Raw genomic sequence first — 27,258 nt, forward strand, 5'->3', positions numbered from 1 at the left:
TGCCTCAGCCTCCTGAGTAGCTGGGGCTGCAGGCACTCACCATCATGCCTGGCTAATTTTTTTTCTTTTTTTTTTTTTGTAGTTTTGGCAGGGATGGGGTTTCACCATGTTGGCCAGGGTGGTCTCGAACTCCTGACCTCTAGTGATCCGCCCGCCTCAGCCTCCCAAAGTGCTGGGATTACAGGTGTGAGCCACCACGCCCGGCCAAGGAAGGAATTTTTAAACTGAAATCTGAAGGATTTTTTTTTTCTTTTTTTGAGACGAAGTTTAACTCTTGTCGCCCAGGCTGGAGTGCAACGGCGTGATCTCGGCTTGCTGCAACCTCTGCCTCCCGGGTTCAAGCGATTCTCTCCTGCCTCAGCCTCCCAAATAGCTAGGATTACAAGCGTGTGCCACCATGCCTGGCTAATTTTTGTATTTTTAGTAGAGATGGGGTTTTACCATGTTGGCCAGGCTGGTCTCAAACTCCTGACCTCAGGTGATCTGCCTGCCTCGGCCTCCCAAAGTGCTGGGATTACACATGTGAGCCACTGCACTCAGCCTGAAGGATCTTGAAGGCTAGAAAAGAGAATGTTCCAGGCACAAGGCACAGCATGTGCAAACTGTTACCAGGCAGCAAAGAACTTGGCACACTGGAGCAGGACTGCCCCCTGGACCGGGACAAGAGTGGCCCTGATTGTAACCTGCACTTCAGAGGGCTCCTGAGACTTGCAAATGCCAAACGGATACATTGCTAAGAACTGTCTCACAGTTGGGCACGGGGGCTCACGCCTATAATCCCAGCACTTTGGGAGGCTGAGGTGGGCAGATAACTTGAGGTCAGGAGTTGAAGAGCAGCCTGGCCAACATGGTGAAACCCCGTCTGTACTAAAAATACAAAAATTAGCCAGGTGTGGTGGTGGGCGCCTGTAATCCCAGCTATGCAGGAGGCCAAGACAGGAGAATCCTTGAACCCGGGAGGTGGAGGTTGCAGTGAGCCAAGATTGCGCCATTGCACTCCACCCTGGGCAGCAAGAGTGAAACTTCGTCTCAAAAAAAAAAAAAAAAGAACTAAGGACTGTCTCACGAGGGGTCTGGGGCTCAGTGCTGACCTGGCAGAACTATAAGAACATCCACCCTCTGGCCAGGCGCGGTGGCTCACGCCTGTAATCCCAGCACTTTGGGAGGCCAAGGCAGGTGGATCACAAGGTCAGGAGATCAAGACCATCCTGGCTAACACGGGGAAACCCCGTCTCTACTAAAAATACAAATTAACTGGGTGTGGTGGTGGGCGCCTGTAGTCCCAGCTACTCGGGAGGCTGAGGCAGGAGAATGGCATGAACCCTGGAGGCGGAGCTTGCAGTGAGCCGAGATCATGCCACTGCACTCCTGCCTGGGTTACAGAGCGAGACTCCGTCTCAAAAAAAAAAAAAAAAAAAAAAAAAGAACATCCACCCTCTGACACAGCTCAGGCCCCAGGGAAGCTTCTCCAGTTTCTCACCTTCTGTCCTCAAAACCACAGGTAAAGCTGGGTGTGGTGGCGCATGCTGGTGCAGCTACTCAGGAGACTGAGGTGGGAGGATTGTTTGAGCCCAAGAGGTCGAGGTTGCAGTAAGCTGTGATTACACCACTGCACTCCAGCCTGGGGGACAGAGCGCCACATTCTCTCTGAAAGAAAAAAAAAAAAAATAGAAAGAAAACACAGGTACCTGCACCCAAATCTGGGAGAGGTATGCGGGTTGAGCTGCAGTGACGTCAGAGATGGAAACTACTTTGGAGTAAGGGGAGGATTTGAGCTGCAGAAGCTCTTAGGTGAAAGAAAAAATAATTTCTCAGACCTTTCTTCTCAGGTTGCATGGGTGTGATGGATATTTGCATAACAAGTGTCAGTTTTCTTGCTTCTTTCCATGTTCTGGAGGTTTTCATGTATTCATGTGCTATTCCTAACAGTTGCACATGGCAGCTGAGAAGCATCTGACAATACTTAACCACTGTTAAATTTGTATATATGTAACTCTCAACATATGTGACACATGATAGCACTTTTTTTTTTTTTTGAGACAGGGTCTTGCTCTGTCACCCAGGCTGGAGTGCAGTGGCCTGATCACAGCTTACTGTAGCCTTGACTTCCCGGACTCCAGCTATCCTTCCCCCCTTCAGCCTCCCAAGTAGCTGGGAATACAGGCGTGTGCCACCATGCCCAGCTTATTTTTGTATTTCTTTTTTTAAAGATGGGGTTTTTCCATATTACCCAGGTTGGTCTTGAACTCATGGACTCAGGGGATTTCCTGCTTCAGTCTCCCAAAGTGCTGGGATTACAGGTGTGAGCCACCTTGCCTGGCCTGATAGCAATTCTTTATATTGACAACTAGAGGGATGCTGGAAGCTAATTTGCAAACAGGTTTTTTTTTCTTTTTTTTTTTTTTGAGACGGAGTCTCGTTCTTGTCGCCCAGGCTGGAGTGCAATGGCACAACCTGGGCTCACTGCAACGTCTGCCTCCTGGGTTCAAGGGATTCTCCTGCCTCAGCCTCCCAAGTAGCTGGGATTACAGGCGCCCACCACCACTCCTGGCTAATTTTTTGTAATTTTTTAGTAGAGACGGGGTTTCACTGTGTTAGCCAGGATGGTCTCGATCTCCTGACTTCGTGATCCGCCCATCTTGGCCTCCCAAAGTGCTGGGATTACAGGCTTGAGCCACCGCGCCTGGCCAATTTTTTGTATTTTTAATAGAGACGGGGTTTCACCATGTTGGTCAAGCTGGTCTCGAACTCCTGACCTTGTGATCCGCCCACCTCGGCCTCCCAAAGTGCTGGGATTACAGGCGTGAACAACCATGCCTGGCCAAGTTTTGTTTTTCTAAAAATATTTAATAAGATGGAATTAAAATTTCAAAAAGCCCAGCTGGGCATGGTGGCCCATGCCTATAATCCCAGCACTTTGGGAGACCAAGGCGGGCAGATCACCTGAGGTCGGGAGTTCGAGACCAACCTAGCCAACATGGTGAACTCCCATCTCCACTAAAAACACAAAAATTAGCTGGGCGTGGTGGCAGGCGCCTGTAATCCCAGCTCCTTGGGAGGCTGAAGCAGGAGAATCATTTGAACCCAGGAGACAGAGGTTGCAGTGAGCCAAGATCACGCCACTGCACTTCAGCCTGGCCAACAGAGCAAGACTCTGTCTCAAAATAACACAATAAAATAAAATTTCAAAAAACTCATTTGATTAAATTTTTGATATTTATTAAGCATAAGCCACATTTTGCCTTTTAAGTTTAATACAAAATTTTGAATATATTAAAAGAAAACTCACTTTTGAATGCATGTAAAAATTTTAATTTAAAAATGTCTTACTTTAGTCACTTTTGAGGAGAATGTATTCAAGTTTTTCATACTTTGAATGCAGTTCCATCTGTTTTCAGCCCTCAAGAACAAGTACAGGTTGGGATCATGATAGAAACAGGAAGTGCCAAAGTGGAATTTGGAAAAGAATAGAAAGAGGCCGGGCACAGTGGCTCATGCCTGTAATCTCAGCATGTTGGGAGGCCAAGGTGGGTGGATCACCTGAGGTCAGGAGTTCGAGACCAGCCTGACCAATATGGTGAAACCCCATCTCTATTAAAAATACAAAAAATTAGCCAGGAGTGGTGGCGGGCGCCTGTAATCCCAGCTACTCGGGAGGCTGAGGCAGGAGAATCCCTTGAACCCAGGAGGCAGACGTTGCAGTGAGCCCAGGTTGTGCCATTGCACTCCAGCCTGGGCAACAAGAGCGAAACTTCTTCTCAAAAAAAAAAAAAAAAAAAAAGAATAGAAAGAAACTCTGAGGTTTTGGTGCAGCTCCACTGATGAGCCGGTGAGCATGCGGAGGGAACTCAGGGGCAGTATAAGCATCCAGATTTGGGTCAGAGGTGTGTTTAGGAACAGGAGGCAAGATTTTAGTTAAAGCGAGACTTCTGTTTAGGGATAAGATTCAGATCAGGAACAGAGATAACCTCTAGCACCTTTTGATCTGACATAGGTACTCCAGGCTTCCAGAAAAACAGGCTTGAGGCTCTATAATTATACCTTGTTTGGCCTAAAAATGACATTTCTGGCGGGGTGTGGTGGAGCACGCCTGTAATTACAGCACTTTGGGAGGCCAAGGCAGAGGGATTATTTGAGCCCAGGAGTTCCAGGTCAGCCTGGGCAACATAGCAAGACCCTGTCTCTATTAACAACAACAACAACAAAAATCAGTTTGATCACTGGCATTAGTTCCCAGACTTAATTCCATATGAATTTTATCTGTTTCCTAAAGTGAAACCTACTTTTAGAAGATGAAGATTTGCTACCACCAGCAATGCTGACACTGATCAATAATGTCTCCTAACACATGTCAGGCACAGTGTGTGCCCAGTGTTCTCAATTCATCCTCACCAGCACACTCACATATCTGTGGCTCAGAGAAGTTAAGTAACTTGCCCAAGGTCACACAGCCAGTGTAGTGGAGCCATTCCACGACCAAGCACCCACTATGTGCCTGTCTAGTTTTACTTGTGTTATTTCTAGTCCCTACGGAAACTTGAAAAGGCAAGCAGGCACTTTTCTTCACCTCTCTGTGCCTCTGTTTTTCTAGTCCATAAAATGGTGACGACATTTGTAATCTGATAATCGACTTTATGGAAATTGTCGTGAAAACTGAATAGATTGAAACATGTGCAGTGCTTAGCACAGTGCTGGCCACAGAGCAAGTGTCCTATGAATGTCAGCTATGTGCTGTTTTACCCTCATTTCACCAGTAAGGAAATGGAGGCCCAGGTCCCTAAAGGAACTCTACCTCAGGCCTCCAGGGCTTAGCTTACCTGGCACAGAGGTGAAAGGAGGGGACTTTGGAGAAAGTTAAAGGTGAGTGGTTTTGCCTAGAAACAGACCCAGTGTCCTGCTTCCCCAAGTTTCTGCTGGTGGCCTTGGGCAAGCATTCCCCCTGCTTGGAGGCTCCAGCCTGGACATCAGTGTCTCAAACTGGCACTTTTGCGTCTCAAAAGGATCCATGCAGGTGGGCACATCAGAAATAGGAACTGCGGTCGCCTGAGGGTGTGTCCGGGCTCTTGTGAAATAGAAAGTAGGGCTGAGCTGTGATCGGGCTCGAGCAGGCTTAAGTTTTGTCCAGGTTGTGTTGTTACATCACACAGCCCCTGGCCGACTGTTCTAAAAGGAAGTTTCTCTAAGGGAACCCTAGGAGTCCAGTGCCAGGGTTCTTGTGTTATCCTTGCTTCTTGGAGGCTCAGAGAGGTTAAGTCACTGTGCGGCTCTCCCAGGTGGGTAGTGAGTGAGTGGGATTCGGGCAGATTCTCTGAGCTTAGATTCCGGGCACAGCCCCACTTTGGCCCTCAGAGGGGCTTCTCAATTGTTGGTCAGACAAAGCCCTGGGTGGCTGCTGGGCACTGGCTGCAGGAGCTGGAAATGCAAGCGAGCCCAGTCTTTTTCCTCATGGAGCTCACAGCCTGGGAGATGAGTGCTGCTGGTGGGCGTGTACAGAGAATGAAACAAGGATACTCATGTCTCCTCCAGAGAGGAATCTGGGCTGGGCGCAGTGGCTCACGCCTGTAATCCCAGCACTTTGGGAGGCCAAGGCGGGCACATCACCTGAGGTCAGGAGTTTGAGACCAGCCTGGCCAATGTGGTAAAACCCCGTCTCTACTAATAAATACAAAAATTAGCCGGGCGTGGTGGCAGGCACCTTAATCCCAGCTACTTGGGAGGCAGAGGCAGGAGAATTGTTTGAACCTGGGAGGCGGAGGTTGCAGTGAGCCGAGATGAAGCCATTGCACTCAAACCTGGGGGACAAGAGTGAGACTTCTCTAAAAAAAAAAAGAAAGAAAGAAAGAAAGTGGAATCTGGACTGGGCATAGTGACTCACGCCTGTAATCCTAGCACTTTGAGAAGCTGAGGCAGGTGGATCATTTGAGGTCAGGAGTTCGAGATCTGCCTGATCAACATGGTGAAAACCCCATTTCCACTAAAAATACAAAAATTTGCCAGGAGTGGTGATGCATGCCTGTAGTCTGAGTTACTCAGGAGGCTGAGGCAGGAGGATCGCTTGAGCCTGGGAAGTGGAGGTTGTAGTGAGCTGAGAGTACACCACTGCACTCCAGCCTGGGTGATGGGAGTAAAACCTTGTCTCGAAAAAAAAAGAAAGAAAGTGGAATCTGACAAGTGATGCTACTGGGGGACTCCATGGCTCTTCACAGAATCCATGTGAATCTGAGCTGGCCCCAGCAGAGTCAGGAATCCCTGGGTAGACACAGTTCTTCCCTCTGCTCACACATGCCCAGGCACAGGCTGCTCACTGTCTTCCGAAGCCATCATGCTGCACAGGGACAGCTGCTTGGGAAGCTCTTCCACCCATGAGGCCAATTCTGTCTCAGTGCAGCACCCCTCTGTGGTCCACTGGTCCCCCCACAGTGGGATAGTCACAGTCTTAGTTCAGCCAGAGAGGGGCCTCCACCCTCCCAACCCCCAAGAACCCAGGGGTAGAAAGAGCAGCAGTCCCCTGGTCCTCAGCTCCTATACCCAGGGCAAGTGAACGGGGACCAGATCTGCAGATCTGTTTCTGTCCAGTCAGGCAGAGACCAACAGGAGAGATGGATGAGGGCTGGAGCCAAAGGACAGACAATGGGACAGGTCAGGCTGTTGTGGTGCGGAATGAGGTCCATTCAATAGCTATTCATTGAGCCCCTACTGTATGCAGGGCGCTGCTAGGCACTTCACCCACAGCAGTGAACAAAACAGACCAAAGTCCCTGCCCCTGAAAGACTCAAAAGATGTCCTGGAGCCTCTTCGTCCCATCTCTACTTCCCTCTGTGTTAACAGGAAAGGTGCCCACACACCTCCTGTGTCCGTGCCAGTCCCCCCAAGAGGGGCCTGACTGCCCTGCTTGCTTACCCTGGCTCAGTTGGTTGAGTCCAGTGATGGGAAACTCGGATTACTGACTGGATCCTGTGCCTGCCGCTGTGCCCACTCTCTTTGATGGCTAGCCCCTCACTACGGGACAGTGATCTTTCTAGAACAGAAAAGAGCCGTTCTCTTGATAATTGGCGAGTAGTCCAAACAGGGTGCGACTGATGAAATAGTAATGCTACTATTAGCAGTAGCAGTAGCTGTATTCATTGAGAGCTTGCTAGGTTCCAGGCACTGCTCTAAGTGCTTTATCTGCTGTATTAGCCTGTTTAATACTTAACAATTAGGCCCTGCAGGGTGACTCACGCCCGTAATCCCAGCACTTTGGGAGGTTGAGGCAAGAGAATTGCTTGAGGCTGGGAGTTCAAGGCTGCGGTGAGCTAGGATCACACCACTGCGCTCCAGCGTAGGCAATAAAGCAAGACCCCAACTCAAAAGACAAAACAAAAAAAAGCAAAAAAAAAACAAACAAAAAAAAAAACGGCAATTTTACACGATACTTGCTACAGTTTTCATACCTGTTTTACATTGGAGGAAACTTCACGGAAATGTGCAGTCACTTGCTGCAGGTCAGTACGCAGCAGAGTCTCCCTCCAGAACCGCACAGGAGCCACCTCACCAGTGCAGGAGGATCAGAGCCCCTGCTGCAGGCTGGAGGCTGTCCCGAGGTGCACATCCTCTGCTGCAGCTGTGTATTTGTGAGCTCCCAGAGCCGAACACTTTGCTAGCACCCCCAGAGCAGAGGACAGAACCCCGAAACAGAATGGGCGAGTTCAGAGCAGTGGCTGTCACACTGGCTGCCCATCAGGATCCCTCCTGAGCCTTACAGTCCCCTAGACTGGCTCCTCAGAACCCCTGGTGTGGGGACCAGGCATCAGCATTCGTCAGGGCTCCCCAGGTGAATTCAGTGTCCAGCCAAGGTGAGGAACTACCAGGGTAGAGGCCTTGTGGCTTAGTGGAAATAGTTGTGGGTTAAGACGCACCTGGGCTTGAGACTTGGCTCCGTCATTTCAAGCTGTGTGACTCTGCGCCAGTCACTTAACTTCTCTGAGCCTCAATGTCCTCAGCTGTGGAAAAGGGGTAAGTCCTTCTACCTTACAAAGGGTTTGTGAGGGTGGAATGAGAGTGTCTGCAAGGACCCTAGCAGGTAGGCTCCATCCTTACAATTAAGGAGGGGGCAGAACAGACTAGGCTGGCAGAGCGGCGTCAACGACTCACCATCGCTGGGATGGGTCTGTGGAATGTGTCGGGACCCCCGGACCCCAGGCTCTCCACCGTGGGCTTTCAGGTCTTCAGGGAGCTTAAGGCTCCTTACGGGCGCCAGCCCAGGCTTGGAGTGGGAGGGCGGGGAGGGTGCACTGACTCAGCCTCACCACCAGGTGGCGACACGAACATACCCACCGGGGGAGGACACTTGCAGCGCGGAAGGTGAGGATAACTGGGAATACCGGGCATGTTACAGGACTCGGTTTTTGTTTGGTTTGGTTTGGTTTGGTTTTAGTACTAGCTACATACTTACGGCTTATTTTCTTTCATTTCCATTGACTTCGTGCCACAGTCCTGTGGTGGCGCCACTGCCCTCCTTTAGCGGGTGAGGAAACTGAGGTGGTGCTGGCAACTAGGATGTGAACTCCACATCCGCTTCCTGACCAGGGAGTCACAGAAGTCAGAGCTGCCAGGGAAAGCGTCAGGTCCCGCGATTCCTAAACCTGTCTGATGAAAAAAATCATCCAAGGCTCTTAAAAAAAAAAAAAAAAAAAAAAAAATCCTGGGCCCCAGGCCAAGTGTTGAATTCGAATCTCCTGGGAAAAGAGGCCTGAGAATGTGTGTGGTTAAGAGCACCTGGACGGGCGTGGTGGCTTACGCCTGTGATCCCAGCATTTTGGGAGGCCAAGGACGGAGGATCACTTGAGGCCAGGAGTTCAAGATTAGCCTGAGCCCGTAGTGAGAGGCTGTCTCAGTTTAAAGAAAAACTTAAAGGCCGGGGGTGGTGGCTCACACCTGTAATCCCAACAGTGGGAGGCCGAGGTAGGTGGATCACTTGAGGTCAGGAGTTCGAGACCAGCCTGGCCAACATGATGAAACCCCATCTCTACTAAAAATACAAAAATTAGCCGGGTGTGGTGGCGGGCGCCTGTAATCTCCTCTAGCCGGGAGGCCGAGGCAGGAGAATCGCTTGAACCCAGGAGGTGGAGTTTGCTGTAAGCCAAGATCACGCCACTGCACTCCAGCTTGGGTGACACAGCAAGACCCTGTCTCAAAAAAACAAAACAAAACCCAAACAACAACAACAAAAACCACAAGAGCACCTGTTTTAGAAATAAGGATCTGTTTCCAGAGAGGAAAGTGACCTGCCCACAGTCACACAGCCAATCCCCTCTAAGCTCCTATCTAGGCTCCTAACACCATGTGGTCCAGAAGCCAGGCCACTCCCCACAAAGACGAGATCCTCTACCAAATGACTCAGCAATCTCAATCCTGGGTTTGTGCTCAAATGAAAGCAGGATCTCGAAGAGATACTTGTACATTCGCGTCCTTAGCAGCATTATTCGCAGTAGCTGAAATGTGGAAGCAACACCAGTTAGTGTCCATCGTCTGATGAATGGGTAAACAAAATGTCCTGTACCCACACAGTGGAACATTATTCAGTCTTAAAAAGGAAGGACATTCTGACCCAGCTACAGGAGGAACCTGGAGGACATAATGCTAAGTGAAATAAGCCAGACACAAAAAGACAAATTTTGTATGATTCCACTTACAGGAGGTATTTAAAGTAGTCAGATTCATAGACACAGAAAGAATGGTGGTTGCCAGGGGCTGAGGTAGGGGGAATGGGGAGTTACTGTTTAATAGATACAAAGTTTCAGTTTTGCAAGATGAAAAGAATGCTGGAGATGGATGGTGGTGTTGGTTACACAACAATGTGAATGTTACATTGAAAAATAGTTAAAATGGGTTGGGCCCAGTGGTTCATACCTGTAATTCCAGCACTGTGGGAGGCCAAGGCAAGAGGATCACTTGAGGCCATGAGTGATCAAGACCAGCCTGATAAAATAGTGAGACACTGTGTCCCTACCAAAAAAAAAAAAAAAGGTTAAGATGGTAAATTTTATGTCATGCATATTTTATCATACATATACACCCAGAGCAAAGGGCCGTGCACCCCCAGAATACACACACACACACAGATGAGACAATCTGTGCCCAGTCTGATTTTTTTTTTTTTTTTTTTGAGATGGAGTGTTGCTCTGTAGCCTAGGCTGGAGTGCTGTGGCGCGATCTCAGCTCACTACAACTTCCGCCTCCTAGGTTCAAGCAATTCTCCTGCCTCAGCCTGCTGCATAGCTGGGATTACAGGCGCCTGCCACCACACCTGGCTAATTTTTGTACTTCTTTAGTAGAGACGGGGTTTCACCATGTTGGCCAGGCTGGTCTCAAACCCCTGACCTCAGGTAATCTACCCGCCTGGGCCTCCCAAAGTGCTGGGACTATAGGCATGAGCCACCACGCCTGATCCTGATTATTATTATTATTATTATTATTATTATTATTATTTAATGAGATGGTCTCACTCCGTTGCCCAGGCTGGAGTGCAGTGGCTCCATGATCATGGCTCACTGCAGCCTCCTGCCACCACTCCTGACTAAATTTATTTATTTATTTATTTATTTATTTATTTATCTATTTTTTGAGACTATGTCCCACAGAGTTGCCCAGGCTGGTCTCAAACTCCTGGGCGCAAGCAATCCTCCCACCTCAGTGTTCCAAAGTGCTGGGATTACAGGTGTGAACCACCATGCCAGGCTGATAGTTCTTTATTGTTGTTTAAATTTATGTGAACATTTATTAGATCTAAAGTAAAATGTCCAGAATTTGCTACTGTCCTTGACAGCCTCAGAATGATTTTCCCCAAAATGTTAGTATCCAATTTATAATATACTGAAGAAAACAAACCCATGGTTATTGTTAAAATAAGTTGATAAAACTACTAAGTTGGCCAGGCAGGGTGGCTTATGCCTATAATCTCAGCACTTTGAGAGATCGAGGTGCTGGGAGGTCGAGGTGGACGCATTATCTGAGGCCAGGAGTTCGAGACCAGCCTGGCCAACATGACAAAACCCCATCTCTACTAAAAATATAAAAATTAGCTGGGCGTGGTGGCGGGCGCCTGTAGTCCCAGCTACTCAGGAGGCTGAGGCAGGAGAATCACTCGAACCCAGGAGGTAGAGGTTTCAGTGAGCTGAGATCATGCCACTGCACGGAGCCTGGGTGACAAATGAGACTCTGTCTCAAACAAACAAACAAACAAAACAAAGCAAAACAAAAACTGCTAGGGCTATGATTGAAGGAGGAGGTGGCTCTTGCCTTGACTGTTCCTCCTTATTCAGCAGAAGTTCCAGGTTTTCACAGGGAGGCTCTTAGGGCAGAGGGATGGTGATGGGGAGCACTTAAATAAAACCCCTGCTGTTCATTTAGACTCAGGGCCATTTTCATTTGTTTGTTTTTGAGATGGAGTCTGGCTCTGTCATCCAGGCTGGAGTGCAATGGCACAATCTCGGCTCACTGCAACCTCCACCCCTCAGGTTCAAGTGATTCTCCTGCCTCGGCCTCCCGAGCAGCTGGGACTACAGGCGCCCGCCACCATGCCTGGCTAATTTTTGGTATTTTTAGTAGAGGTGAGGTTTCACTGTGTTAGCCAGGATGGTCTTGATCTCCTGACCTCCTGATCAACCTGCCTCTGCCTCCCAAAGTGCTGGGATTACAGGCGTGAGCCACTGCGTCCAGCCGACTCAGGGCTGTTTTGCTGCTCCACCTGCTGGTATTAGGTGGCTCCTGGGTCACTCCCCTTGTGATAGGACAAAAATGGTCAAGGAGAGGCTGGGCAAACATCTCCCATCCTGGCGCACCAGAGCCCCATAATTTCTCCGCCATCTCACCTCCTTCCTAAAGAAGGAAGGGCCAGGCACCATGGCTCATGCCTGTAACCCCAGCACTTTGGGAGGCCAAGGCGAGTGGATTGCTTGAGCTCAGGAGTTCAGACCAACCTGGGTAACATGGAGAAACAAAACCCCTCTCTACAAAAAATACAAAAATTAGCACATGCCTGTAGTCCCAGCTACTGGAGGGGCTGAGATGGGAGGATCACTTGAGCTCAGGAGGTCAAGGCTGCAGTGGGCCATGATTGCACCACTTGTCTCAAAAAAACAAAAACAAAACCAAAAACAAAACAAAAAAACCTGATCATCCCATATTGGGAAAGTGGCTAAGTTGAGGTGGGTTTGGAAGAGGAGAGTTTTTTTGGTGGGAGATAGAGATTGAAATGAATGGCACAGCGTTGCTTTAGGAAGGAAGAAAAGAGAAAGGAAAGGGGATTTTTATTAGCGTGGTTTTGACTGTGTATATGTATATGAATCATTTTAAAATCTTTTAAAGGAAATGGCTTTTTAATTACTTTAGGCAGTTAATTTTTTTTTTTTTTTTTTGACAGCATCTCACTCTGTTGCCCAGGCTGGAGTGCAGTGGCAGGATCTCGGCTCACTGTAGCCTTGACCTCCCTGGCTCAAGTGATCCTCCCACACCAGCCCCCTGAGTAGCTGGGGCTGCAGGCGTGCGCCACTATAATTCATTCTTGTATTTTTTGCAGAGAGATGGGGTTTTGCCATGTTGTCCAGGCTGGTCTTGAATTCCTGGGCTCAAGCAATCCTCTTACCTTGGCCTCCCAAAGTGCGGGGATTACAGGTGTGAGCCACCACACCCAGCCAAGTTGTATGTCTTGAATCAGATACTATTCTGAGACTCAAGCACGTGGGACTGAGCTTTATTAGGGTGACACCCTTATTAATGAAGACTCCTCATGGGGCTGGAAAACCAACACCTTGGTGTCTTGGCTCCTTGACAGCTGGGTCACCCACTGCCATGGCCATGCCCTGGACCCTGTCATCACCCGAAACTGCTCCACCTCTCAAATTACAATTCAGACGCCCATTCTCTGACAACAGTCTCCTCCACCACACCTCTTCTTTGACCCCATTGGGACTTCCAGCCCATAGCTCCCAGTTCTTCTGCCCAAGCATCTTTTCCCTTTTCTCTTGGTAATGGCACCTACTTTTCCTTTGAGGAAAATCCAATTTCCCCCCATATGGATAATCAGATTCAGCTGAGGCTGACTCCATTCTCCCCAACTAGAGGGGCAGACCATGACCCATATCTGGTCACCCATCCTATGTTAGTCCTTTGGCCTCAGCAATTGGTCAAGCATGGGCATGTGATTCTAGCCAGTATAGGGAGAATAGGCCCCAGGACTATTGCTAACACTCCAAAGAAGGGGATGTTTTCTTTCTGTTCAGGTGGCTCGACTGGAAGGACATGGCCTGGATTTGCTGAGAGCTGTCCTTAGTGAGGAGCCTGCAGGAGACTGAGAAAATCTGAGCAAAGAGATAAAGAAACCAATTCCTAATGATCTTGTTGGAGTATCTGGAACTAGTTCCTGAAACTACTCTGGATTTTTCAGATTCTGTATGTGAGTCAGTATTTGAGATCTGTGAGTCAGAGTTGGTTTACATCACTTGAAACAGACTTGACTTCTGTTTTGTTTTGTTTTGTTTTGTTTTTGAGATGGAGTTTCCCTCTTGTTGCCCAGGCTGGAGTGCAATGGCGCGATCTCGGCTCACTGCAACCTCCACCTCCAGGGTTCAAGTGATTCTCCTGCCTCAGCCTCCCCAGTAGCTGAGATTCAGGCGCGCACCACCACACCCAGCTAATTTTTGTATTTTTAGTATTTTTTGCCATGTTGGCCAAGCTGGTCTCAAACTCCTGACCTCAGGTGATCTGCCCACCTTGGCCTCCCAAAGTGCTGGGATTACAGGCATGAGCCACTGTGCCTGGTCAGATGTGACTTTTCTTTCTTTTTTTTTTTTCCTCTTTTTTTGAGATGAAGTCTCGCTCTTGTCCCCCAGGCTGAAGTGCAATGGTGAGATCTCTGCTCACTGCAACCTCCGCCTCCCAGGTTCAAGCGATTCTCCTGCCTCAGCCTCCCAAGTAGCTGGGATTACAGTTGTGTGCCACCATGCCCAGCTAATTTTTGTATTTTTAGTAGAGATGAAGTTTTACCATGTTGGCCAGTCTGGTCTCGAACTCTTGCCCTCAGGGGATTTGCCCGCCTCGGCCTCTCAAAGTGCTGGGATTACAGGTGTGAGCCACCGCGCCCGGCCACAGACTTGACTTTTATCGTGTCTCTCCAGCAGGGTCTAGAGCAGGAGTCTCTAAATGTGGTTGCCCATCAGAATAATTTGGGGCCAGGCAAGGTGTCTCACTCCTATAATCCCAGCACTTTGGGATACTGAGGCAGGTAGATCACTTGAGCTCACAAGTTTGAGACCATCCTTGACAACAAGGTAAAACCCTGTCTCTACAAAAAGTACAAAATTAGCCGGGCATGGTGGTGTACAACTGCAGTCTCAGGTACTCAGGAGACTGAGGTGAGAGGATCGCTTAAGCCCAGGAGGCAGAGATTGCCGTGAGCTGAGATAATACCACTGCACTCCAGCCTGGGTGACACAGCCAGACCTTGTCACACACACAAAAAAATTAATAAATAAAAAGAAAAAAAAAGAAGAATTACATGGGAAGATTTCTTTTTTATTAAACCTTTATGTGAAGTAAAACATACTTATTACAGAAAAGTGCATAAAACACAAATGTACAAGTTAATGTATTACTATAAAGTCAACCCCTTTGTAACCTCAACTAGATGATCCACCCGCTTCGCCTCCCAAAGTGCTGGGATTATAGGTGTAAGCCACCGCATCTGGCCTTCTGTAGTGTTCTTTGCAAATCTTTTGTTACATTCATTCCTGTGTAATTGATTTATCATTTGATTCTATTCAAGAAGCTTATTTAAAGCCCAGGTTCTTGGCCAGGCGCGGTGGCTGATGCCTGTAATCCTAGCACTTTGGGAGGCTGAGGTGGGTGGATCACCTGAGGTCAGGAGTTCGAAACCAGCCCAGCCAACACGGTGAAACCCCGTCTCTACTAAAAATACAAAAATTAACTGGGCATGGTGCTGCATGCCTGTAATCCCAGCTACCTGGGGGGCTGAGGCAGGAGAATCACTGGAACCCAGGAGGCTGAGGCTGCAGTGAGCTGAGATTGAACCACTGCATTTCAGCTTGGGTGACAGAGCAAGACTTCATCTCAAAATAATAATAATAATAGTAATTAAAAAATCAAGGTTCTGACCGGGCATGGTGGCTCATGCCTATAATCCCAGCACTTTGGGAGGCCAAGGCAGGCAGATCACCTAAGGCCAGGAGTTCGAGACCTGCCTGGCCAACATGGTGAAACTTCATGTCTACAAAAATACAAAAGTCAGCCAGGCATGGTGGCAGGTGCCTGTAATCCCAGCTGTGCGGGAGGCTGAGGCAGGAGAATCACTTGAACCTGGGAGGCGGAGGTTGTGGTGAGTTGAGATTGTGCCACTGCACTCTAGCCTGGGGACAGAGCAAGGCCCTGTTTAAAAATAAATACATAAATAAAATAAAGCCCAGGTTCTCTGGCTCAACATTTTGGAGTCTGAGTGAGTAGTTCTGGAGTGAGCCCAGATGGGAATTTTGACAAAGCTCTTGGTGGCTCTGATGTGCAGATCCCATCCCACCTCGCTGCACTCATTCTCTCTTTTCAAGCCCCTTCGGTCCCCTTCCCTCCCAGCTGGCCCATGCCCATAAGCCTGTGAACATGCTAAGTCTCCGTGTCTTAGAATAAACCTCCCCAAACCCCTCCAGGTCCTGGAATCGACTTTGTCTCCCATTAATAGCCATACTTTTAAGGGTTGACCACACCTGTGCTTTCATATTTTTTTTTTTTTTTTTTGTGAGACAGTCTCGATCTGTCACCCAGGCTGGAGTGCAGTGGCCGGATCTCAGCTCACTGCAAGCTCCGCCTCCCGGGTTTACGCCATTCTCCTGCCTCAGCCTCCCGAGTAGCTGGGACTACAGGCACCCGCCACCTCGCCCGGCTATTTTTTTGTATTTTTTAGTAGAGACGGGGTTTCACCGTGTTAGCCAGGATGGTTTCGATCTTCTGACCTCGTGATCCGCCCGTCTCGGCCTCCCAAAGTGCTGGGACTACAGGCTTGAGCCACCACGCCCGGCCTGTGCTTTCATATTTTTATACTCCTTATAAAACCATGCAGCCCTTCACACAGTTTAAAATTGACATCTAATTCAAACCATCGTTACCCACCCCTCCTCCCCTCTGGTCTACCAGGCCATCTCTCTTCTTCCACCACCGTATACTCCTCCAGCCTCTGCAACAACAGTTGTGTGTGTGTGTGTCGTTTGTTTTGTTTTTAAAGATAAGGTCTTGTTCTGTCGCCCAGGCTGGAGGACAGAGGTGTGATCGTAACTCGTTGCAGCCTCAATCCCCTGGGCTCAAGCGATCCTCCTACCTCAGCCTCTCGAGTAGCTGGGAATACAGGTGTATGCCACCATGCCTGGATAATTTTTAATTTTTTAATTTTAGATGATTTTTGTAGAGAAGGGGTCTAGCTATGTTGTCCAGGCTGGCCTCCAACTCCTGGCCTCAAGCAATCCTCCCACCTCGGCCTTCCAAAGTGCTAGGATTATAGGCGTGAGCCACCATTCCTGGCCTGAACGATCTATTTCTGTCCTTGGATTATTTCTTTTTCTTATTGGTGTGTAGGAGCTCTTTGTATAATATAGATATTAACTAATCTGTCACATGGATTTCAAATGTCTCCCCATTTTATTATTCCCTTTGACTTTGATGAAGGTATCTTTTGCCATATACAATTTTAAATGTTTATGTAATTTTATGTGTGTATCTCTTCTCCTATAGCTCTGGTTTTTGGGTCTTAGTTTAAAATATTTTATATACTCTGGCCAGGTGCAGTGGCTCACCCCCGTAATTCCAGCACTTTGAAAGGCCAAAGCGAGCGGTTCACCTGAGGTCAGGAGTTTAAGAACAGCCTGGCCAACATGGCGAAACCCCGTCTCTACTGAAAACACAAAAATTAGCTGGGCGTGATGGTAGGTGCCTGTAATCCCAGCTACTCAGAAGGCTGAGACAGGAGGATCGCTTGAACCCAGGAGGTGGAGGTTGCAGTGAGCCGAGATCATGCCATTGCACTCCAGCCTGGGTGTCAGAGAGAGACTCCATCTCAAAAAATTATGTATATTTTATATACTCCGAATATTGTTTACATTTATGTGCTTAAAGCATTTGGAATTTATTTTTATATGGTTTTGGTGAGAAGCAGGGATTCTACCTCGTTTTCTTCCTAGTGGGATAGCCAGTTGGGTCAGCATTGCTTATTAAAGAAAGTATGGGGCTGAGTGTGATGGCTCACGCCTGTAGTCCCAGTACTTTGGGAGACTGAGGCGGACAGACTGCTTGAGCCCAGGAGTTTGAGACCAGCCTGGCAATATAGTGAGACCTCATTTCTACAAACAATACAAGCATTAGCGGGGTGTAGTGGCACACACTTATAGTCCCATCTTGGAAGCCGAGGATTGCTTGAGCCAAGAAGGTCAAGGGTAGAGTGAGCCATGATTGTGCCACTGCACTCCAGCCTTGGCAACAGAGGATGATGTCCTGTCTGAAAGAAAAACAAAAATTGCAAATAAGCAAAGTATCATCCTTTCTCACAGAATTAACATTCAACCATTGTTTTTTGTTGTTGTTTAGACACAGGGTCCCACTGTGCCACTCAGGCTGCTGGAGTACAGTGGCCTGATCATAGCTCACTGCAAACTTGAACTCCTGGCCTCAAGCGATCCACCCGCCTCAACCTCCCAAAGCATTGGGATTACAGGCGTGAGCCACTGTGCCCGGCTTCCACCATTGTTATATATTACATCAACTCTCTGTTGGGATCTGTTCCTCTTCTGTTTAACTGATGTTGTCATCTTTTTCTTGACCATTCTTAGAAAGGTGTTGGCAGGGGTCAGAGTCTGAAAACTCTGTCTCTCCTCGTACCCTTCAGGCCAGACAGGAACCTGTGCTGAAGGTGGGCAGCCCAGATTAGCGCGTGCTCCTGGCGAGACCCCCTCCTCCTGCCTGTATGGGGTTGTTTCTGCATTGCATGATCACATGCACGTCTCTGCTTTTCTCCCTCACAACCTTGGCAGCCCCCCAGCCCCATCACTACTCTGCTGCAGACACGGGACTAATCTCATTACTCTGTTTATCCCTGTTTACATCGCCCATCACAAGAAGCCCAGATCCCTGCTCAGCCCTCCTCCCTGCATCTAATCCCCATCTGGCTCTGCTTCCCTTCTCCCCACCCCCAGCTACTGAAACTCTCCGCCAAGTCCCCGGAACTCAGGCACAGGAGGTCTTCTTTGAATGCTTCCTTCACCTTCTGGCTCACTGCTTCCCCTACTGTGAGCCCAAGTGGTGACTGTTTTCCCTGCCTCCCTCCCTCCCCTGCTACTGGGCCGGCAGATGGGGGCCCTCCTTGCTCCGCTTGCAGAACATGAGCTTCCCCCTCTTCCCCCAAACCCCCAGCTTTCAATCTCGTGTTATTTGGCAGCACCATTGCTGCAGACATTCCACGACTAAACTCTTCAAGGAATGAGGAGTCACCTCATTCCTTGAAGAGTTGAGGCCAAGCAAGGTGGCACACACCTGTAATCCCAGCACTTTGGGAGGCTAAGCCCAGGAGGTCATGACCCGCCTGGGGAAAATAGAGAGATTCCATTCTACAGAAAACAATAAAAATGAAAAAAATAGCCAGGCATGGTGGCATGTGTCTGTGTTCCCAGCTACTCAGGAGGCTGAGGTGGGAGGATCGCTCGAGCCCAGGAGGTCAAGGTTGCAGTGAGCCATGATTGCACCACTGTACTCCAGCCTGGGAGACAGAGTGGATCCCATCTCAAGAAAAAGAAAAGAAAAAGAGTTTAGCAGCAAACTCACTGTCCTCTCTAACACTGCTCTTGAGGTTCAGTTCATTCGGTGTCCATGTAGGTGACCCTTCCTACCCCAGCCTCGGTCCCTCCTCGCATGGCCTCACCTTGCCCTGACCTCAGCACCGTCCCTCAGGATCAGTCCTGGACAGGCTTCTCATCCCTGGGACTGCTAGGTGCTGCTTCCACCTGAGATCCGAGCTGCAGCTGCCCTTTCCCTCTTCCCTCCCCACCATTTCTTCCTCTCCATTGCTTTGGGCACCTCGTTTCAGCCATTTTGTAGTTTGGGGTTTTTGGCAATCTCTTACTTTTATCAAAGATAGGCTTTCTGTTACTGTATTGGGTTCACCAATATGAGATCACTTGACGGGGACTTGAGCTGACATGAGCATCTGTCTATTTCTGCAAAACTCAGCGGCATAAAACAACCACCGTTTTATTTGCTCGTGATTCTGTGGGTCAGCTGTTTGGCTTGGCTCTGTGGGCAAGTCTTGCGCTGGTCTCCTCTGCTGTCACTCATGCGGTGGCAGTCATCTTGTGGCTTGACTGGGGATGGATGCGTGACCCAAGAGAGTTAGCCCGATTGTCTCTCCATGGGGCCTTTTGTCCTTTAGGAGGCCACCCCAGACTCCTTACCTGGTAGTCTCAGGGCAGAGAGAGGGAAGTTGCAAGGCTCTGGAGAGCTGGCTCAGAACACCCACAGAGTGGCCGGGTGTGGTGGCTCACGCCTCTAATCCCAGAACTTTGGGAGGTTGAGGCAGGTGGATCATCTCAGCTCAGGAGTTCAACACCAGCCTGACTGATTGGTGAAACCCTGACTCTACTAAAAATACAAAAAAATCAGCTGGGTGTGGTGGGCTATTACAGTCGAACATGTCTATAATCCTAGCTACTTGGGAGGCTGAGGCAGGAGAATCGCTTGAACCCAGGAGGTGAAGGTTGCAGTGAGCCGAGATTGTGCCATTGCACTCCAGCCTGGGCGACAAGAGTGAAAATCCATCGAAAACAACAACAACAACAAAAAACACCCACAAAGTCACTGCTGCCACATGCTTTGGTCCCAGCTGTCCAGCCCAAGGCCAACCCTGATTTAAGTGGGTGGAGAGGTAGACCCCGCCTCTTGAGGGGAGTTGCAGTCAAGTCGCACAGGTGCATGCATACAGAAAGGATAGGGATTTGTGGTCATTTTATTTTACAATCTATCAGTTTGTTAGCTTGTGCAATTGAGAGAGGAGTTAGAAGTTTGCTTCGTTGATTGACTATAATTTAGACTTAATAATGGCCTCCATTCAGTGAACTTGAGGTACTAGCAGTTCCCTGAATTAATGTAGAAAAAGGACTCCAAAAATTCAGGAAGAGAGAAATATGAAGTGGATTTATCACATGTGACCTGCATGTCCCCTCTCCATTGCATCCCCTGGGATGCCTCAAGGGCACACCCAACCCAATGGCATTAGAAATATGTTAGTAAGGGGAGTACTGATATCCACATGAAGCTCTGTGCTGGCTGTGGCTGGGCATGGTGGCTCATGCCTATAATCCCAGCACTTTGGGACGCCAAGGCAGCTGGGTCATCTGAGGTTAGGAGTTCGAGACCAGCCTGGACAACATGATGAAACCCCGTCTCTACTAAAAATACACAACAATTAGTGGGGTGTGGTGGCAGGCACCTGTAATCCCAGCCATGTGGGAGGCTGAAGCAGGAGAATCACTTGAACCCAGGAGGTGGAGGTTGCAGTGAGCCAAGATCGAGCCACTGCATTCCAGTCTGGGCAACACAGTGAGACTCCATCTGAAAAGAAAAAAAAAGCCCTGTGCTGGCCAGGTGTAATTTGGGAGACCCACCATTGAGATGGGCTACCATATTTCTATAGGAAAGCTGGAGTTCTGAAGTAGCAAAGGTCAAGTGTCCACATTTAGTCCCCAGAGACAGACATATTGGACATTGGAGAATGGTAATCAGCATGGTTTGACCTGTACAGATTTGATGGTGGCTAATTAATCCTGGTGTCCCTAGGAATAAAATAGATGGGCAACCTACTAAAATATCACTTGATCTATAGAACAGAAAAATCCCAAGTCTGGTAGCCAGCAGTCTGACTTTGTTTCAGACTAATAGTGACAGCCTCTCACCCAGTTTTTGGACCTAAGGCAGCTCATGGGCCCAGAGCCCCTGAACTGAATCATGGCCAGGGTCCCTTTGAGATAAAATCTTGCAGAATTTCATGTGCATGTACTATAAATCTTCTCCAAAGCCTTCCTTAAAGGACCCCGCAGTCACTTACTAGGGTAACTGTATCCTGGGAAAAGGAACATTCTCAGACTTTTTGGAGATGACTAGATTCTGGCTTAGAGTTGTCATTGATTTCTGGAAACTATACAAACTAGTAGGGGCATATAGGGCTCAGATGATAAACGCAATTTTGGCTAAAGTCAAAAGCACAGAGAGTCAAGTAGGACCACAGACCCATTCTGTGGTTATTTCCTTAGTTCTCGAATGGGTACTTGGCAAGTGGCAATTGGATCTTCACACTGGGCTGGGCACAGTGGCTCACACCATAATCCTAGCACTTTGGGAGGCTGAGGCAGGTGGATCACCTGAGGTTAGGAGTTCGAGACCAGCCTGGCCAACATGGCAAAATCCTGTCTCTACTAAAAATACCAAAAAAAACCCCCAAAAAACAAAAACAGCTGGGTGTGGTGGTGGGCGCCTATAACCCCAGCTACTTGGGAGACTGAGGCAGGAGAATCACTTGAACCTGAGAGGTGGAAGTTGCAGTGAGCCGAGATGACACCACTGCACTTTAGCCTGGGTGACAGAGTAAGACTCCATCTCAGAAAACAAACAAACAGCCGGGTGTGGTGTCTCACGCCTGTGATCCTAGCACTTTGGGAGGCTGAGGCGGGTGGATTACCTGAGGTTGGGAGTTCAAGACCAGCCTGGCCAACATGGTAAAACCCCGTCTCTGCTAAAAATACAAAAAATTAGCCAGGTGCAGGGGCGCGCACCTGTAATCCCAGCTACTCTGGAGGCTGAGGCAGGAGAATCGCTTGAACCCAGGAGGTGGAGGTTGCAGTGAGCCAAAATCATGCCATGCACTCCAGCCTGGGCCACAGAGTAAAACTTCATCTCAAAAAAGAAAAGAAAAGAAAAGAAAACATACAAACAAACCAACCTGAAACCTGAATCCCTGAATCCTGATGTTGGCTCTCAGAACCATTGAATAAAGGCTGTTGTGGTATGAAGGATCACAAGAAAGGAGGCAAGAGTTTTCTCTCTGTCTCTGGATGGTAAACTAAAAGGAATGCTGCATGCTGGGGAAACTTCAGGGACAAGGCTACCTGTCAGTCCCTCATTTTTGTTTTTTGTTTTTTGAGACGGGGTCTCACCCTGCTGCCCAAGTTGGAGTGCACTGGCATGATCATAGCTCACTGAAGCCTTGAACTTGTAGGCTCAAGCCACCCTCCCACCTCAGCCTCTTGAATACTGGGATTACCAGTGCATGTCACCATGTCAGCTAATTTTTGTACATGTGTACAAACAGGGTTCTTGCTATGTTGCCCAGGCTGGTCTCGAACTCCTGGACTTGTGAGTCTCCCATCTTAGTCTCCTGAAGTGCTGGGATAAAGACCCACCACACCTGGCCTCACACCCGGCCTCATGCCCTCATTTATCTCACTTGTTTGGCTTGTGCAGAAGGCAGAAGGCTTTTCGATAATTACTGTAATTTATTGTAAACATAATCAGATAGTGACTCCAACTATAGCTTCTCTACCAGATGTGATATCTTTTTGGAACAAATCAGCATATTCACTGGTCCCCTGATAAACCACTCTTGATCTGGCAAATGATTTTTTTCTCAATAACAATTTGCAAAAATTAACAAAAGCCGTTTAATTTAATCTGATAGGGCCAACAGCATACTTTCGCGGTCTTGCCTCAAGGTTGATAACCCTCTTGTTCACTCATAATGCAGTCTGCAGAGGTTTTAATCATTTTACTATCTCACAGAACATCATTGCATGAATGATACTGTTTTCTTTGGACCCAATGAGCAGGTAGTGGCAAGGACTTTAGATTCCTTAGTAAGGCCTGAGCAAGTCAGATGGTGGAGATAAAGCTGGCCTGTCCTAATTAACACAACATTCTAGAACTACAGATTCATCATGATTAGGGGTAAAGTGTTCTGCTGATTTCAGTGGTGGGCCAAGGGAGCCACTTTGGCTTAGAGCAGGACTCAGCAAACTATAGCCCTAGGGCCAAATTTGGCCTGCCATCTGTTTTTTTCTTTCTTTTAATTTAAATTGTAGTTTTTGAATCAGCATTATATGCAAATGGTACAACATTCAAAATAAAAAAAAGAATATACAGTTGAAAGTAACTCTCCCTCTTCCTAGCTTCCAGCTATCCAGTTTCCTTCTTCAGCTGCATCCACTCTTGCCGGATTCCTATGCTCCAGGAGATGGTGAGATTCTATCCATAGAATTTTGTTTATTGGCTACTCCAATGTCATGAAGATTTACTCCTATGTTTTCTTCTAATAAGTTCATAGTTTTGGTTCTCACGTCTAGGTCTTTGACTCATTTTGACCTAACTTTTGTATGAGGTAGGGGCCCAACTTCATTCTTTTGGCACACGGATATCCAGTTATCCTAGCACTGTTAGTTGAAGACTATTTTCCCCATTGAATGGTCTTGGTGCCCTTGTCAAAAATCAGTTGACCATAGATATATAGGTTTATTTCTGGATTCAGTTCTATTTGATCTATATGTTTATCCTTATGTCAGTACCACACAGTTTTGATTATTGGAGCTTTGTAGTAAATTTCGAAAGCAGAAGTATGAGTCTTCCAACTTCATTCTTTTTCATGAAGATTTTGGCTATTCAGGGTCTCTTGGATTTCCATATAAATTTTATTTTATTCTTTTTTTTTTTTTTTTTTTGCGACAGAGTCTTGCTCTGTTGTCTAGGCTGGAGTACAGTGGCACGTTCTTAGCTCACTACAACATCTGCCTCCAGGGTTCAAGGGATTCTCATGCCTCAGCCTTTGGAGTAGCTGAGATTATAGGCATGCGCCACCATGCCCAACTAATTTTTGTATTTTTAGTAGAGACAGGGTTTCATCATGTTGGCCAGGCTGATCTCAAACTCCTAACTGCAAGTGATCTGCCTGCTTCGGTCTCCCAAAGTGTTGGGATTACAGGCATGAGCCACTGCACCAGGCCTCCATATGGATTTTAGAATCAGCTTGTCCATTTTCACACATACAAAAAAGCAGTTGGAATTCTGATAATGATTACGTTGAGTTGTAGAGTGATTTGGGGAGTATTGACATCTTAACAATATTAAGTCTTCCAATTCATGAACACAAAATTTTTCCATTTATTTAGGTCTTTTTATTCATTTATTTGTCTTTCTGTTTATTTAGGTCTTCTGTAATTTTTTGGATAATGCTTGTAATTTTCAGTGCACCTGTCTTGCACTTCTTTCGTTAAACTTACTCCTAAGTATCTTATCTTTTTGATGCTATAATGAATGAAATTGTCCTTCAAATTTTATTTTCATTTGTATTGTCCATTGCTAATATATAAACATACAACCTTTGTTTCTTTTTAAGAGACATAATCTTGCTATGTTGCCCAGGATGGCCTCAAACTCCTGGGTTCAAGCAATTCTCTTGTGTCAGCCTGCCTGGTAGATGGGACTACTGGCATAAACCACCATGCCCAGGTAAAATAAAGCCAATTTTTGTATATTTATCTTGTAGCCTGCAACTTTGCTGAACTTTTTTATTAGCTTTAATTTTTTTTTTTTTTTTTTTTTTGTGACAGATGCCTGATTTTTTTATAGACACATGGCTCTTCATAGTATAGACCATACCTCCAGTTTCAACTTAACCCTGGCCAAAGGGTTAAGTTTTGGCCAATGATTATGAATGAAAGTAATGTGTGCAACTGTTTTTTGGTTTTTTTTTTTTTTTTTTTTTTTTTGGCCATGTCTCACTTTGTTGCCCAGGCTGGAGTACAGTGGCATGATCTCGGCTCATTGCAACTTCCGCCTCCTGGGTTCAAGTGATTCTCCTGCCTCAGCCTCCTGAATAGCTGGGATTATAGGCGCCTACCACCACATCTGGCTAACTTTTTGTATTTTTAGTAGAGACAGGGTTTCACCATGTTGGCCAGGCTGCTCGAACTCCTGACCTCAGGTGATCCACCTGCTTCGGACTCCCAAAGTGCTGGAATTATGGGTGTGAGCCACTGCGCCCGGCCTAATGTGTGCGGCTTTAAGTTGTGCTGGCCCATCTCTTCTTTCCTGTCCCTTTTGACTGGAATACAGTCAGCCATCTTGGCCTGTTTTGCAAAAATCTGCCATCTGTTTTTGTAGATAGAGTTTTCTTGAAATATAGTAGGATTTCATAATCTTGTCTTTCTGGAATTGGTTTTACAGTCGCTGGTGTTAGAAGCATCGCCATCTTTGGTTTTACTTACATTAATTTCTGTCCCAGGCTGGCAGCTTGCTGCTTCTGTCCAACAAGTGTTGTTTTGGTAGCAACAGCAACACATGTATTGTCATGGACTCACTGATCATGAAGAACAATCAGTTCCATTAGACTTATCTCTCTCTCTGTCCCTCCTGTAATTTTTCTTCCTGTTCTGGAACACTTTGCTCAGTTTTTTGCTTCCTCTGCAGCTAAGAACTTCTGCCTGCTCCACTCTGTCCTCTTACTCATTCTCTCTTGAGTCGGTGCCTCGTGCAGAGCCCCTCCTCTGCTGACTCAGTATTTAAGGGTCTCTGTGGCAAGGTTCTATACTCCTTTTCCACTGCCACCGTGGCCAGATGCTTTGTGTGTGATGCCTGCTCTTGTCCAGCTCACACCTCACCACTCAGTTTGCATTTGAAATGGACTCTTTTTCAAGTACAGTGTTCTTTTTTTTATTTTTATTTTTAAATTATTTATTTATTTTTTGAGACAGAGTCTCACTGTGGCTCCCAGGCTGGAGTGCAGTGGCACAATCTCGGCTCACTGCAACCTCCACCTTTTGGGTTCCAGTGATTCTCCTGCCTTAGCCTCTCGAGTAGCTGGGATTACAGGCACCCGCCACCACGCCCGGCTAATTTTTGTATTTTTAGTAGAGATGGGGTTTCACCATGTTGGCCAGGCTGGTCTACGAACTCCTGACCTCAGGTGATCCGCCCGCCTCAGCCTCCCAAAGTGCTGGGATTACAGGTGTGAGTCACCACACCCAGCCAGCATAATGTTTTTAAAGATTTATCCTTGTTTTCTATATAGGAGCATTTTGTATGGCTGAGTGGTATTCTACTGGGGCGATATGTCTCAGTTTGGTTATCCATTCTCCTGTTGTTGGACATTTGAGTTTTTTCAGTTCAAGTACATTTGTTGTTGTTGTTGTTATTATTATTATTATTTTGAGACGGAGTCTTGTTCTGTTGCCCAGGCTAGAGTGCAGTGGCATGATCTCGGCTCACTGCAACCTCCGCCTCCCGGGTTCAAGTGATTCTCCTGCCTCAGCCTCCCCAGTAGCTGGGGTTACAGGTGCCCACCCCCATGCGTGGCTAATTTTTATATTCTTAGTAGAGATGGGGTTTCACCATGTTGGCCAGGCTGGTCTTAAACCCCTGAGCTCAAGTGATCCACCTGCCTTGGCCTCCCAAAGCGCTGGGATTACAGGCATGAGCCACTGCGCTGGGCCATTTTTAATTTTTGTATAGAGATGGGATCTTGTTATATTGACCAGGCTGGTCTTGAACACCTGGCCTCAAGCAATCCTCCCATCTCGGCTTCCCAAAGTGCTGGGATTACAGGTGTCAGCCACTGCACCTGGCCAGTTTAAGTACAACATTTCTTAGCCAGTATTTTGTTCTTGAGTGATTCTTTTTTTCCTCCCTCTCCACTTTCTTTCTTCCAGCTCCATCCTGGCTACCTGTTAGAATCACCTGGAGAGCTTTTAAAATCCCAGTGATCAAGTGCACCTCAGACCACTCAGCCAAGGAACTCTGGGGGCGGGGCCCAGCATCAGTGTTTTCTCAAGCCGCGCCAGGTGACTTCAATGCACAGGCAGCGAGAACTCCTGCATAAAGGCTTCTGGAGAAGTACGAAGGCTTAGAATGTCGCTCACTCATCTTTTACTTCCTGTAGTAACTGTTCCGTGCTCTTAAGTCCGGTATGTTTTGTTCTCTTCAATTTTATGGTGTTCAGACTTAATCTTCTCTCTGCTTGGTTTTGGGGTTCATTAAGGGTTTCTCTTTTCCTTCCTAAAGCTTTACTAAATTCCTTATTATAATCTTTTCATGAAGTACTGGCTTTCCATCTTTTTTTTTTTTTTTTTTTTTTTTTGAGACAGAGTTTCACTCTGTCACCCAGGCTAGAGTGCAGTGGCACAATCTTGGCTCACTGCA

This window comes from Theropithecus gelada, chromosome 4, assembly GCF_003255815.1.
Source record: "Theropithecus gelada isolate Dixy chromosome 4, Tgel_1.0, whole genome shotgun sequence".
In the NCBI taxonomy this organism is placed as follows: domain Eukaryota; kingdom Metazoa; phylum Chordata; class Mammalia; order Primates; family Cercopithecidae; genus Theropithecus; species Theropithecus gelada.